General features: G+C 27.4%; 1 pseudogene; it reads right to left on the minus strand.

Moving 5' to 3' along the window:
* Window positions 1-4,765: 4,765 nt before the first annotated feature.
* Window positions 4,766-8,461, minus strand: LOC112596739 (annotated as a pseudogene).
* Window positions 8,462-15,806: the final 7,345 nt, after the last annotated feature.

Genomic DNA, 15,806 nt, shown 5'->3' on the forward strand with positions numbered 1-15,806 from the left:
AAGCCCCTCCCCGTCGTGTCGTAGCGTCGTGTTAGTGCCTTACGCACCTGTGTTATCGTTATAATATAGTTTAACTTTAAAACTCAGAGTGTTCTCTTTTTCTTTTTTTTCTATGTATCGTTCTAACACTAGGATTTTTCGTATTTGGCCATGCCTATGTGCCTTCTTTTTTTTAAACCAGCTAGCTGGAACTGCTTCTATTGAATTGTCTTCAAAAAATTCGATAACCAAATAATGGGACATCTTTATTTTACACTATACCAAAATTGTAAAACTATATTAAATACAATTACAATAAGTAATTAACATAATTGAAAAAAAAATACTTAATTAATATAAGGAAACATATACATTACATTTTATATTAAATAAACAGGTAAATAAAAATGTAATAACATAAAAACTGTCAGTAATTCAAAAATGAAATGAATGTAAAATAGGGTAAGCAACATTTACATTACTATTACTAGATAATAACATATATTTTACAAATTCAGTATTATCAATCTCTATGGTGGAGCAAAATTCTGATAAATTTTTAACCACAGCAATACCTAATTTAAGACTACTGATGGGTTTATCAAAAAAAATGCCAATAGTTTCAAAATGTTTAACTAAAAAAACATATTTTTCTGTGGTAAAACCACGACATATATTAAAAACCTTAAAAATTTTAAGATCCGTTTCATCTGTGAAACCTATATAGCTGTCAGATGCTGACTTAGTATTTATTTTAATATTAATTTTTAGAACTATCTGGAAATGTGGAACGGTTAAGTGCTCAAATGCTGAAGGTCTGTGAGGTTTTTTATAAATTATTTCGTTTTGAGATTTCAAAAGTATTGGTTGGTTAAATAATAGAGATTCTTGGTAGCGTTTAATAACTTATTAGAGTGGTTTTTCATGCTTTCGGACCATTTTTTTTTTAATTTTCATAAAATTCTCAAATGGAAAACATGAACACTCTTCAAGCGACTTAAATTTTCTATAATCTTCAACTATGTGCAATAAACAATGCACATTATGAGAAATAAACTGAGGGCCATATATTTCACCAAAATTTTCAACAAAATATTTAATTAGTTTTTCACTGAAATTTACTACATAGCTTTTCAGAACTATCAGGACATAAGAGAACTCTAAAACTAATGTGTAAACACAAAAAATAAAAATAACATTCATTATTTAAAATATCTTTTAAGACAACAGGTCCTGTATATAATAAAAATAACCTAAATTCAGTTGCTTTAAACCGGCAAATTTCATTTAACACTACATTTTCTTGAAAAATCACTTGGTACAAACTTGTTTAATAACAATAAATTATTTGAAATACTGTTAACACTTTGACTTTGGATACGGACATTAAGAGGAGCATGTTTTGATACACCTAACCAGAGTAATAACATTTTTTTTATAACCCCCAAGCATACCAAATACATATAGTCAAGACTGAAATCTTCAACTATATTTATACCTGGTATTTCAGTAAGTATAGATATAGTAGAAGTGATATGGTGATCATCATCGACACGATTTAAGAAATCTAAATGAGTTCTTTTAGAAAAATTGGTTCCCAAAAAACACGTTGTATTGTTTATCTGTTCTCCTTTTATTTTACATCGTATACAGTATGAATATCCAGCATGATCTTTTACAGATAAAATAAAACTCTTGGCAGGGCAGTCACAACAAAAAGTATCAACTATCACAATTTTTTTACCAAACTTTGTTTGCATGCCATTTGTATACAAATCTTTAAATGTAGACACCAAATATTTTAAATAATCATTACAAGATCGAGGTTTTCTTTTCCCCAGTACAACCCTATTATAAATATATGATGACTATAAGGAGTAATAATAGCTGGGTATCGAGCATACCCTAAAATTGACCAAAATGTACTAGAAGAACTTTTTGTATGGGGTAAACCACAATTCCTATTACAATTTTAATTACATCATCAAAATCCACTAGCATATCACCAAGATTATTTAAGCCATTAGCAATTCCAAAATGATAATATAAACCAGGTGGCACAATTTCATTACCTTGATTAGGTTTATTTGTTTTTAATACAGTTCTAGCATCAACTGGGATATCTTTAAAACATTTATGACATTTTAATATTTTCAGTAATGAAGACAAAGAAATAAGAGTGATATTATGAGCCACTGCCCATTTTGCTAATGGTTTTAAAATACAATTTTTGTCCTCAAACATAATATCAAACGAATCACTAATTTTAAGGTGATCATTATCCTCATCAAAATCAGAATCTGAAGAAAATAAATTATATTCAAATTCATTATATGCTATATTTAATTAATCAATTGGAAGCTCATTACATTAGATTGGATTATCTGATAATTGTATATCGGATAATGGTTTATTGGCATTTAAGACTGAAAAATTTGTATTTTCATTGGCTAAATTAAAATCTACTTCATATGATGTACTTGGTTGTAATTCATGTTCTACATTTTTTTCATTTTCATATAAATAATCTACCATTTCCAGATCCTCCAAAAATCGTCTACGTTTAGTAGACCTACTAACAATATTTTTATTGAGCGACATACTTATTTAGATTACTGATAGTAGTAACAATATAGTTAAAAATATATAATTCATAAACAATTAACACTTCAATAGGTATTAAGTAATCAGTCTACTACAAAATTATTTTTTACATTAAGTAGGTATACATTTAAAACAAATTGCCTATTACTCAACTATACATTTTAACTAGTAATCAAAAATGTGTTGAAAACTATAGATACTAATTAAACCTACTATTTAAAATAATTATTAAAAAAAACAAATGATAGTGTAGAAGATTATTGATTATTGTTAATGGGTGATATTTTAAAGGTTGTTTTACAGGCACACTGATGATATAATGTAATTTAACTAGAAATATTTGACAATTGATAAATTATTGAATAGGTAATTCAAAAGTGATTAATAATATTATAATATGCATTATATTACATAGAAATAATCGGTCAATCTTTAGTATAAGCAGCAAAATTGGTAGTACCGCGTCAAGCTTAATTAAAAAGAAAAAAATTTAATATTAATGCCAATCTATATAATATTAACTAATTTATATTGTTTTACTTACCAAAATATTTGAAGATTAATAACTGCTTGACATCTGACAATAACTAATAAGTCACGGAATTTGAATAACGACTATATTATAACGATTAACGAGAGAATCGCACTATAAAGATAATACACAACTACGCAGTCTGCAATGTGCGTCCCGCGGCCCGCACTTCATTCTTTATCAACGACTTCCATGTCTAAACAAAGAATAGCATTGCAGGTTTTACACACAGATAAAGGTTATTATATTTATCGGCGATTTTACTTAATGTAATATATTATAATAGTAATATAAAAATAAACACAATGTATAGTACCAATAACTGGTCACACGAAATGGACAGATTGAACAAACGACTGTTTTCATCGTTTGCGTAGGCCGTAGCGACTTTGTAAATTATTGAAGTGGCAGACATACCGCCATAAGGATATTTCTTGAAATAAGTTTAGTACTATTTATTTGAATCAGCAGATTATACAAGTATACCACTATACCAGTGCATTATGACTTCTTGGATAACTTAATTAAAATAATTTGTCATATAGGTACTATTAGTTTTAGCCTTTAGGTGCTTTATATATTATATTAAGTGATTGATGAATGATTCTATATTCCCTACAACTGCTACGTGCTACATAGCACAATAACCTATGAGACGGGCGTATATTTGTTAACGTTAACATTATAATATAGGTATAATTATTATATATTATAACATTGATTTTATAATAGACAGATAGCCCATGGTATAGAGTTTTTCGGCAACTAATATTATGTTTATACGGACTGCTAATAGGTAGCATTGTATCAATCAAAAATTGATTATTATGATTTAGGTTAGGTTCAAACTCAAATTATTTCTTATCACTAATTGATGGTACAAATATTTGCCGGGTTTCATTATTATTCACTATTTAGCATTACAAAATAATTTATTTTGTCATTCTATTCAGTATTAATTAGTTTTTTTGTTGTTGTATATTTCTGTTTTTGATTTTGTTTTTGTACAAACATGTCATATCATCTAAGCAATCACGCTAGAGGCTTAGCTAAAGATGTTCAAGAGAGGTACATTAAAAAAATAAGTGTACTTGGAGGTTTACGTAATCCCTATATTTTAATGAAGGATCAATGTATACAGTGGACCAATAGTTTAGATTTAGTTCCAGAAGTAACTTACCCTGATATTTTTAATTATCTAGTTCTTACTAAAAGTGCTTATACGCTTGATGAGTTTAAAGCTTTCAAAAGCTTAGAAGCTTATAATTTTTTTGCTAGTGGCTGGATTTATAACACTAAATGGTATGCTATAAATGATGTTGTTCTAGTTGTCGCAGAGGTAAAGATTTTTTTTTTTTAATTGCTTTTGCTTTTTGATTTCTTATAATTATTAATTTATTTTAAAATGTCTTCAATTTTAAGAATTAGTGCTCAAATACAGAGCTTACAGTTATTTAAATATTTTTTAATCCATTTAAAATTTACCTAAATATTTTCTGTAAATGCTTAAAGCTTACTTATTTATTATGTTTTGTATAAACTGTAAATTAATTTTATTTAAATCAAATTGCTTTTAGCTAGGTTTCATGATTCAATAAATTTTTAGTGTATGTACTACTTAGGTTGCACATTCACAAAGGCTCAATGATGCTAAATTGTTACCATGGATTGTTTTAAAGTTCTCTGGAGAAGTCGTAGCAGCACGTTGTACATGTATAGCTGGGCTTGGGGAATGCTGCTCGCATATCGGTGCTGTGCTTTTTTATTTGCAATATGCTATCTTAAAAAAAAATGATACAAAGAAGTCTGTAACTGATGTATCTGCGTACTGGACTGTTCCATCTAATACAAATGTTAGTTCACAAAAAATTAGTGAAATTGATTTTAATCAACCCAAAAAAATAGGCACCAACCATCCTTAGTCATATAAAACTAAAGCTGATTATATTAAAAACCTTCCAACAACTATAAATGATACACAACATTTAAATTCATTTTTAACTAAACTGGAGAAAGTTAATAGCAATGCTGCAATTTTAAAGGTTATACCGCCCTTTAATTTAAAATTTAAAACAGACTTATTTCCTAAAAGTTTTGTGGGAATGTATAAGGATGAATATGCTTTACTTAGTAAGGAAGATCTAGTAATTCTAGGCTCTAAACTAGACTTTTCTTTGACTAAAGATGAATGTGAGAACATTGAACTAATAACTAGACAACAGGCAGAGTGTATAGAATGGTTTTACTATAGAAGCGGCCGTATAACAGCTTCAAAAGTTAGAGAAGTCTGTTTCACAAAAACATGTAGCTCAAATATAAGTCTTCTTAAGACAATATGTTATCCATTAGAAAACACTTTTAAAAATCAAGCCACTGTATGGGGAACCACTCATGAAAATGAAGCTAAAGCTTTTTATAGTGAAAAATTAAAAAATGACCATATACATTTTTCTGTTATAAATAGTGGACTTATTATAAATCCATGTTTTCCATTCATTGGTGCAAGTCCGGATGGTATAATAAATTGTTACTGTTGTGGTACTGGTGTCTTGGAAATAAAATGTCCATATAGTCTTACACAAAATAAAAAAATAGAAAATCTTGACTGTATATTAAATGGGAAACTGAAGAGAACACATCAATACCATTATCAGATACAAACACAAATGCTTTTAGGTGGTTTTAAGTATGGAGATTTTATTATATGGTCACCTAATAAGTATTATATAGAACGTGTTAATATTGATTATGAAATATGCAATGAAATTACAAGCAAATCAAAATGGTATTTTTATGAAATTATTCTGCCTGAATTGCTTGGTCGATTTTATTCTAATAATCAATCCATTGAAAAAATTGTAGTAAAAGAAAGTGTGGTAAGTAAAAATGGTTCCTATCAATACTGTACATGCAAAAATGATACAGGAGGGAAAATGATTATGTGTACTAAAGAAGGATGTGCAAACTTGTGGTATCATTATACTTGCATTGGAATCAAACGCAAGCCTACTACTAAAAAATGGAAATGCGAAAGCTGTAAATAATTAATAAAATAGATTTTTTACTTTTAAATATATATATATGTAGAATTAAATACAGTATTGTATTGAATTAATTGGCTAAGGGTGATTAATAAACGTCAACACAATTATTGAAATCTTATAACATTTAATAGTATTGCTCACAGTTATCTACATCACAGTACACTTCACTCGCTGATTTAATGACAAGTATCTACATTGCATCATTTAATAATTCATAGTAATACAAATAATAACCCCACATATAATATTATAGATAAACATTTTTTAAATTTTTAATCTAATGGTACAATAGAACTGCACATGTTAATAAGAGCACAACAAACTGTAACTATTGAATCTAATAAACATGAGTTGTCATCTTGGTGTTTGAGAGTTGTAATTTGCACTGGGCCATTAAGAATTTTATACTTAGATCTAGTGAGTCCTATTATACGCTCTACATGTATTCTAACAGATGCTAGTTTCCTCGTTTCTTCAATAGAACATGGGTGTAATTGAGGAAGACCCCTTGTAAAGGCAGGTGTTTTCAAAGTAGCAAAATGAAAACCTATACTCTCACTTACAGTGAATCCCCTATCTGCAAGTACTACATCCCCTGGCAATAAATTTTTTAAAAACATACAGTTTTCGGTTATACGTTTGTCACTTACCCTACCACCCCATCCTTCAGATATAAATGATACTACCCCTTGAGGTGTAATAGCAATCAAATACTTAACAGTATTTTTGTTTTTATAAGAAGACCAAGTTTGTGCTTTAGCTCTTAAATTACTAGGTTTTTCAATTCCGATTTCAAAGCAATCGATAATAACCGCAACTGAGTTACCAAAAGCATTAAAAAATGAACGTGGCATTAGATAACGTAATGCTTCCCTGTCAGGCCAGTAAATTAGTTTTTTAAATGCATGTTCTAAAAGAAATATAACCTTACGAAAAATAATTGAAGCAGAACCACAAGTGATATTAAACCTATAGCCTAAATCAACAAATGGCATGTTTAACCTTAATTTCATAAGACATAACAATAATTTTTGAAATTCAGTTAACCTTTGGTTACTAGAAGTTAGTGCAGGTTTAATTTCCTCTAAAATTAATAAAAAAAGATCCATACTTTCTAGGCCAGTATAAAATGCTAACATTTTAGGACGACCATTAAATGTCTCTTTACTTAAATTTAAATAATTTACTTCTGAAGTAAGTTTGTTGATTAAAAAACCTTTCTTTACTACTTCTTGTTCTAGTGTCTGTATATTAGCCATAGTAATTGTTGTTGAAGTTGATGTCCCTGTTTCCATGCTTATATCCACATTTTCTCCATCACTAGAATTGGGAACAGTGACAACAGCAGAGCTGTAAAGAATACTTTTAAAAAGTATTTAGAGTAATATTCAAATACTTTGAAAAAGTATTTGAAATACTTTTAAAATACTTATGAAAAAAAAATAATAATCTGATGGTCACACGCAAAGTCATAAACATAATATTTTAGTTTAATAAAATTACATATTCATAAGTATAAAAGTATTTCAAATACATTAGTATTCAATACCATAAAAATGTATTTAAATAAAGTATTCAATACTTTAAAAAGTATATGAATACTAATATTCAAATACTTTTACTCAAATACTTTCACCTCTGGACAACAGTATCATTTTCCAAGTCATTTGGAAACAAAATAGTTGGTGTCAATGCCATTCGTTTAGTAGCCCTATGGTATCTCTTAATATCTGGTGTAGTTGCAGCACCTATATAAGTTTTAAATAAAATCAAACTTTCATTAGATAAATCTACAACCTAAAAAAAATAAATGATAATTTTTTGTTATTGAACTCTTAATTGTAATCTATCAAATGACATGATTATATTTTTATTAAAGATGTATAACTAATACTTCCTATTATAAAACATAAAATGATTAATTACCCTTATTAGTTTTGTAGCCCATGTTTATTGATGGACACCAATCAGGATGTTTGTTATTGGTATAGCAAGCTGGTTTACCTAAAGAACAAGTATTACAAAAATAGATAAGAACATCATACAAAATCACTTTTAAAACTGATAAATTATACAAATTCTTACCACTTTTAAAATGAGAAGAGCATATACGCATAGCATCAATCTGCTTATTCTTCAAATCAAGTCTGTGAAGGGATTTCAGCCACATATTTCGTTGGTCCTCTAGTAGTTTTTGAAGATCTGTTGCTGCACTTTTTTTTTTTTTGGGAAAACGGTAAAATGATACATTTTTATTGGTTGTTTTATTCGTACAACCATAAACTGCACAAACAGTTGGCATATTTAAAACTTTAAACAACAAATTAAAAATTAAAAACTACACAGGTCCATGCCATACAATAATACAAATCAAAATGCTTGTACCATCAATAAGTGATAACGTAATAATGATAACAGAATGGCAGCCATACTATAATGATCAATACAAATAAAACCCGTCGCGCGACGGTCGGTGTATCATTATTATGAATTGTATTAATAGTCAATAATAATAATAACAAATAATAATAGATATCGACCGGCACGATCATTATCTGCGTTTACACCGAAATAGATTTCTGAATAAAACAAGCACGCTTCGTTAAAATTATTTATTATTATTATTAATTATTAAGAGAATGTGAGGATGTCGGCACACCGTTTGTTTTCCATCTCAGGCCCATGCACACACAACATAGACAAAACGTACAAAATTAAAAAAAAAATAAAAAACAATCTTAAATTACTAATGGAGGAACAAGAATGAAAACTCAGAAATTATAATAACAATATTTATTCAAATAAATAAATATAATCATAAAACAGAAATTAAATAAGAATAAAAATTATTCAAACAAATAAATATAAAATATATAATAATGAATAATAAAATATAAATAATTATAAAAAGAAACTTAATAATAATAATAATATTAAGAGGATTGGAATTAAATATGATTTAAAATTTTTAATTTTGATACTTTTGCTAGTTGTGATGTAGTAGAAATTGTTTGAGTTTTTTTAAATATTTTACATATTAATAAGTGATCAATGATGAATAACTTATGTTCTTTACAATTACAATCGTTACCATCATTTAACCACTGGTTTATTAAAACATCCACTTTTATTTTTTGCATTAATTTATAACGAAGTTTTTTTTTAAAGGAATAATTTTCAAAATATTTTTCAAAAATATCCAAACTACGATTAATTATTTGATTAAAAGAAATAGAGGGTGCCTTAAGTCCGGTATTATCATTTTTGAAAGAACTATAGTTTTTATTTATTAAAAGAATTTGATTTTTTTTCATTTAAATCTTTACTGGTTAAAAAATTATTTTGACAAAAGTGACAGTTGAATTTTTTTATGCATTTATAGGCAAGGTATCCGGCAAAATACGTTACTGAACAGTCCTCTAAGGTGACTTTTGTAATTTGGTTTTGATCAAAAGGCAACGTTGATGAATTAGATGAAATAATCGATTCAGTATCACTACAACTAGAATCCGTTTCATTTATTTCATTACCTAAAGATGATATAGGTACATTAATTACTGGGTCGATTATTACATTAAAGTCATCTGTTTCTTGCGTTTCTTCACAATTAGTCCCTTTTGGTGCACATAAGGAAAATATACAACTGCTTCTAAAAGAAGTTCTTATAGTACGAGATGTTGAATTTTTATTATACCCCCCTTTTTGTCTAAAAATACTAAATGCATTTTCCAGAGCATCTTGATTTAACCGATTTGTTAAAATGAATGATCCGTCGTTTGATTTTTCTTCTTCGAAAAACTGTAGAATACCTTTAATACTTTGCGAGAATCCTTTAAAACACGGTGGTTGCGAAATTTTTCCGTTTTTAATTTTTTTTAAATTTGAAAAATAGTTTAAAGCGTCTAATAAAAATGTTTTAACATTTCCTGAGTGAGTTAATGCACAATTATAAGAATTACTACTATAAAGCGACCTACTATTCAAACAATCAAATAAATTGTTCATAAATTGAACGAAATCTGCAGTATCTATTGCAGTTTTGCTACGGAGTTGACCAGTTGCTACGCAAGTACGGATGGTTGCTGCCATAGAATTACTCAGTAATTGACATGCCAATTTTACACGCATTTTTTGAAAAGAAGAAGGGTGGATGTGCGCATCTGTGATTTTAAAAAGAGCTTTACTTTTTTTATTTAATTTGTCCAACTGATATGTATCTTTTATATCTTTAAATGAAAAAATTGTATCGTTTTTTTGAAAGCAAGCCTCAATAAAATTGTTACGTACGCTTTTAAGTAAGTGAGGAACGTCAAATATAGAAAATATTTTATAACCATTAACAAAAAAAAACGGATGATCTTCGGAAATATTTAATAATTTCAAAGCGCTTTGGTTGGTTGTGCCTTGGTCGCATACTATAAGTTTCGGCACAAACCAACATCAATTAAGTTATTTAAAACATCGATTATCAAATTTTTTAGAATTGTTTTATTAATGGTCGAGTGTGTAAGGAAATACGCAATAGGAAACTTCCACTTGGAGTAAATACCACGAGCCATAAACACTATAACGCAATTAGCACTTTTATTCGACCTACCATAAGAACCTAAGTCTTGAAATCCCTCAATAAAATCATAGTCTTTGGAATATTCTAGAAACTCTTTAATATACATTTCGTCGAAACTAACAATACACGCTTTTTCCTTATAACATTTTTGCTCAAATTTTTTTTTAATATGACTTAAAAATAAATCATCAAAACCCGGTAAATATTTAGACTGCCCAATCCATCGTCGAATTGTTGAAGGCGCTGGTAAATTAATTTTTTGTAATCTTAAAAATTTATAAGCAGTTGGCGATTTATAAAAAAGATTTAAAGATAGATTTTTTTCTTCTTTCGTCCATGGTTGACGTTTATTTTTAAGCTGCATAGTGACCAAAGCCCTAGAATTGCAAGATGGGAATCTGTGTGTATGTAATACATTTTTTATATTATTATGAGTCTTAATTTTAGAAACTGACATTTTTAATTTAGAAATATGATTGTTTTTATTACGAATAATTTTTGACTTTTGTTTTATTGATTGTTTTAGTTTAATTTTTCTAGGTGAATCTTTATCGATTTCATAATTTATTTTTCTTTTTAAACTCGGACTTGGTATATCAATTAATTTGGATATTTTATTTTTTTGTGGAGTGGATGTTATTGACGAAGGACTAGGGAATACTAATTCTACTATATCACTTCTAGATTTTACATAAGTTTTAGTTGGAGTCAATAATGTTAATTTATCTGGTTCTGCAATTTCAACTGAAGACAAGTTACCTTTTTTAAAAACATAAAAAAAAATTATTTAAAGTTATAATTAATTTTAGTTATCTTAGCATTTTCAGCTTTTTTTCGTAAAATGTGGACAAAATAATTATTACTGCTTTAAAATATTTAAAATATATGGGCATACATTTTTTTTATAAGCATTTTAACATCAAATAGAAAAATCATGAATATATAGGTATTTAAAAATAAATAAATGTAATAATATGTAACCTTTTATATTCATATTAAATTTAAATAAAAAAATTCATTAAATTCATAAATTTTTTTCCTATAATGACGCTTCGTTTTTTTTATTTAAAGGAAAACTTATGGAAAACTTAATGTTGAATTTTTCAGCCTTAGATATGAATACAACAAATTTTATGAATTTTTAATTACAAAATTACTTGAAAATTTTTGGGATTTTGACATATTTCGTAAAAATTTGAACTTTAAAATTTATAAAAAAAATAAATGTGACTAACGATTTTTGATTTTTTTTTTTTTACCTACAATAAGAACGACCTATAAGAAATCTTGTATTAAATTTTTAAGTTTTTTTGGACATCTAAAATTATTTTATAGACGTTTCAAAAAAAAAATTCCTTAAAAAATCGAAAATTCCAGTTGTCTACAATAACTAAAAAAAGGCCATAATATTTTGAAAATTTAACCGTATATAGATAACGCTAATATAAACAGTTAGTGACAATTTCAAGTGTTTAAAATGATTCGTTTTTGAGTTACAACAATATAAAAAATCGATTTTTATCATTGCCCCCCCCCATTATAGGTTGGGGCCCTGGGCTCATGTGTTTAACACACCCAACACACCCGGTTATTGCGGCACTGATAATTAAATAAAGTACTCATCATTATTTTTTACCTGTTGATGTAGATAGTTGTTTTTCCGAATGATATTCGTAAGGAATAGCTGTTGGCTTTAATTTATTTTATTTTGATTCATAAAATCATCGAGACTAAAATGTTCCTGGCAAAGATATTTATTATGCAATTTTTCTTTCGAAAGCGACAGTAGATTAATATTTCCTATATTAAGAAGATAATATTTAATTTAAAATAAAAAAAATTGAATGAAAAATAATTTTAATTCATTAAATAATATATACCACAGTTCAGTACCCATACTTCACTTCTAACTTCATCTTTGGGAAATCGAAACATACTTAGGTTGGGAAACTGTACTGTTGTTTTAAAGCAATTAAAATATTGACACTTATTTCCAGGCATGATCAATATTGTTATTTGTAACACGAAAACGTTTAATATAACATTAAGAACATAAGTGTTGCCGTTTCGAATGACAATCGATAGACGATAAGTGTAGTCGGTTATCAAAGTTAACCACAGTCCTGTTTTACAATTCATATTATATCAATAATAATAATACCATTAATATCATTGGTTTTATAATAGATATTATGTAGTATTTATATAACAATCTACAAAATCAACGATATTATTAAAATTGCTTATTGATAAGTTATTTATAGTTTAGAGACTAGTGGGATACATGAAAATATAACACCCTGTCATAGTAAGGAGAGGTGTACACCGCACCGCTGACAGTCGTTGACTACAGCGCTCTATAACGGCCGACAGTCAGGAATTGGCGACCGGTTTTTTCTACAGCGTTGCTCATCTGTCTATTATGAAATCAATGATTATAATTAAAGACCGGATTCCCGTGCAATTGCATCTTTTTATGGCGTGTTCTAAATTCAATAGAAACAAGCTACAAATCCAAACCAAGAGATGTAGATTAATTTAAAGCAAATTTTATGTTGCACAAAATTGCACAGTTCAGGTTTTTTTTACAAAAATGTACTTTTGTATAAATATTTTTGTATTTTTGTATTATTTTTATTATATTATGTTGTTTTACAAAGTATTGGACTTTTATATCTAACTATATAATTATATATAAATATGTATATATATATAACGATATAATACGAATTAAATTCACTTTTAAATTATCAAATAAATGTAGTTGAAACAGTAAGCGATGGGCTTAAGACAATTGAAAATGAAAAGGGGCAAAAACTATATGAAAAATTCAAATCAGTATTTGATAAAAATCCCGGATACAAAATTTTAAAACTGTACAACAATTCAATAAATGGAAATTATGTGGATTTAAAAAAAGATCCTGCTATTATAAGCTGCTACAAACAATGCCCAAAACATATATTAAGTGACAGATGACATAATTTTAAAGAAATAAACTTGGAAATGTACATGATTATAAATTTTAATCAAATATTGAAAAGTCAGTTATTAGTTATTACTTATTAAAATTAATATTTGAAGTATCTATAATGAAAATTATGTTTTTGCACGATTTTGCACATTTTAACATTTTAATTGCACATTTTTTAGATTTTAGCTGCACAAAAATTCGGTCTTTAATTATAATATATAATACGTCATACAACATACCTATTCATTATATTTATAACGCGTATATTTAAGTTCAAAATATATAATATCCAGTATCTACTAAACTATTACAACAACTATGTGCTTTTTAATTGCAATTACTTAATAATATATTAATATACCATATAATACAGGTGCGCATTCCAACTACAATGTCAAAATAACACTTTATACACAAAATTACAAATATCATAAATATCATGTTCATGGGCAGGGTCGGACTAGCCTTTTTAAAGGGCCCAGGAAATCAGTCACCAAAAGGGCCCTCCAAATTATAATAATTTATTCCTTAAAAAATTTATTTGAAGGTAGTCAAACTTTTAAAATAAAAATGATAGTAAATTGTAATAAAGCAGTAGTATTATTATTATAGGTACTTATTATAAAAATACATTACATATTTGATTATTTAAAGTTTACAGTATAAAATTGTTAATTACATGAACAGAGCTTTCTTTAAAATTGAAGACTGGTTTACAACTTCCATAATGATGTGTTCTGTTTGAATATCGTCTAATATGTCGTTATTTATATGCATTAACATCATAGTCTCCAAATGGTCGTCAGTTAAACGGTTCCTTAAGCGTGTTTTTATGTACTTTAACGTGGAAAAGCTTCTTTCGCATGCAACTTGAGTTGAAGATAAACTTAAAACATACATATAAGCTATAAATAAATTATAATACGCATTTGAATACAGTTTATATTCTACCAAGATATTGAAACAACAAAATATGCAGTTAAAACAACGTTTATTTTTTTGATCATTGCATGGTTGATCAATATCAAAATGGTTTTCCTCCTTTTCTTCTTCTTCACTATTAGATTCTTCCATATAATGTTGAATTTGTGTTTTATGTAAGTTCTTAATTTTATCATTTAACAAGTATCTAAGTTTTGGCCATTTTTTTTTAAAGTCTAGTAATTCTTCTCTCAGATCTGTAGCTTTGATGTTAATAATGTTTGGGCCATTTTTAAAAGAATTTAACGAATTACATAATTTTTTAAAAGCTGATTTAGGCAAAAATGTAATTTGTTTAAAATATTTTGGATCTAAGTACGAAAAATCTGCTGTTAGATTGTTTTCGTCCTTGAAACGAAATTCAATATTATTTATTACATTATCCATAGTTATATAAAATACGTTGATCTTAAATCTCTCTACTAGATCAACTAAAATATTATCAACCGATTTTTCACCGAATATTTTTTTTTTGATTTTGCGCGTACTTCACAAAATGATTCTCGGACATCAAAATCAATATTTTGTTCTTCTAAGTTTTTGTTAGCCCAACTAACAAAGTTTAAAGCAGCCTTATAAATGTTTTCAAAATTTCTGGATTCACTTTTCAGTGTTTTTAAAGTTGTATTAATCATTGATTTTGCTTGCAAAATGCACATTCCACTAGTTTGTAAGTATTTAGAAAGTGGCGTTGTGCTTTGAAATATTTTAAGAAATAGTTGAGCAGTAATTATGGTTTCAAAGTTGGTCAAACTGTTTAAATAAGTAGTTGCTTTATACCCATCATTATTAAAATGTTCAGTGTTTTCGACAATCAATTGAAAAACTTGAATAATATTAGTAAAGAGTGAATTTAAAGGATCATTAAATATGTCAAAAAATTTTTTCAAAGCGACATCTTTTGCCCACCACCTCGTTTCACCTATTAAGTTTAAAACACGACTTGTCTGTAGTAACATGTCTCCAAACATCCATTCTTTTGTAAGACTCACGAAAAAAAAATAGCACATGAATTCATTAGACCAAACAATGAAATTGCTTGAGATGTTATAGATGCAATATCTGTTAACACTAAGTTAAGCTTATGTGCGTAGCACCAAACGTGAAGTTGTTGAGGTGATTCAT

This window comes from Melanaphis sacchari, unplaced genomic scaffold (genome assembly GCF_002803265.2).
Source record: "Melanaphis sacchari strain LSU unplaced genomic scaffold, SCAv2.0 Contig346_pilon_pilon, whole genome shotgun sequence".
Lineage (NCBI taxonomy): Eukaryota > Metazoa > Arthropoda > Insecta > Hemiptera > Aphididae > Melanaphis > Melanaphis sacchari.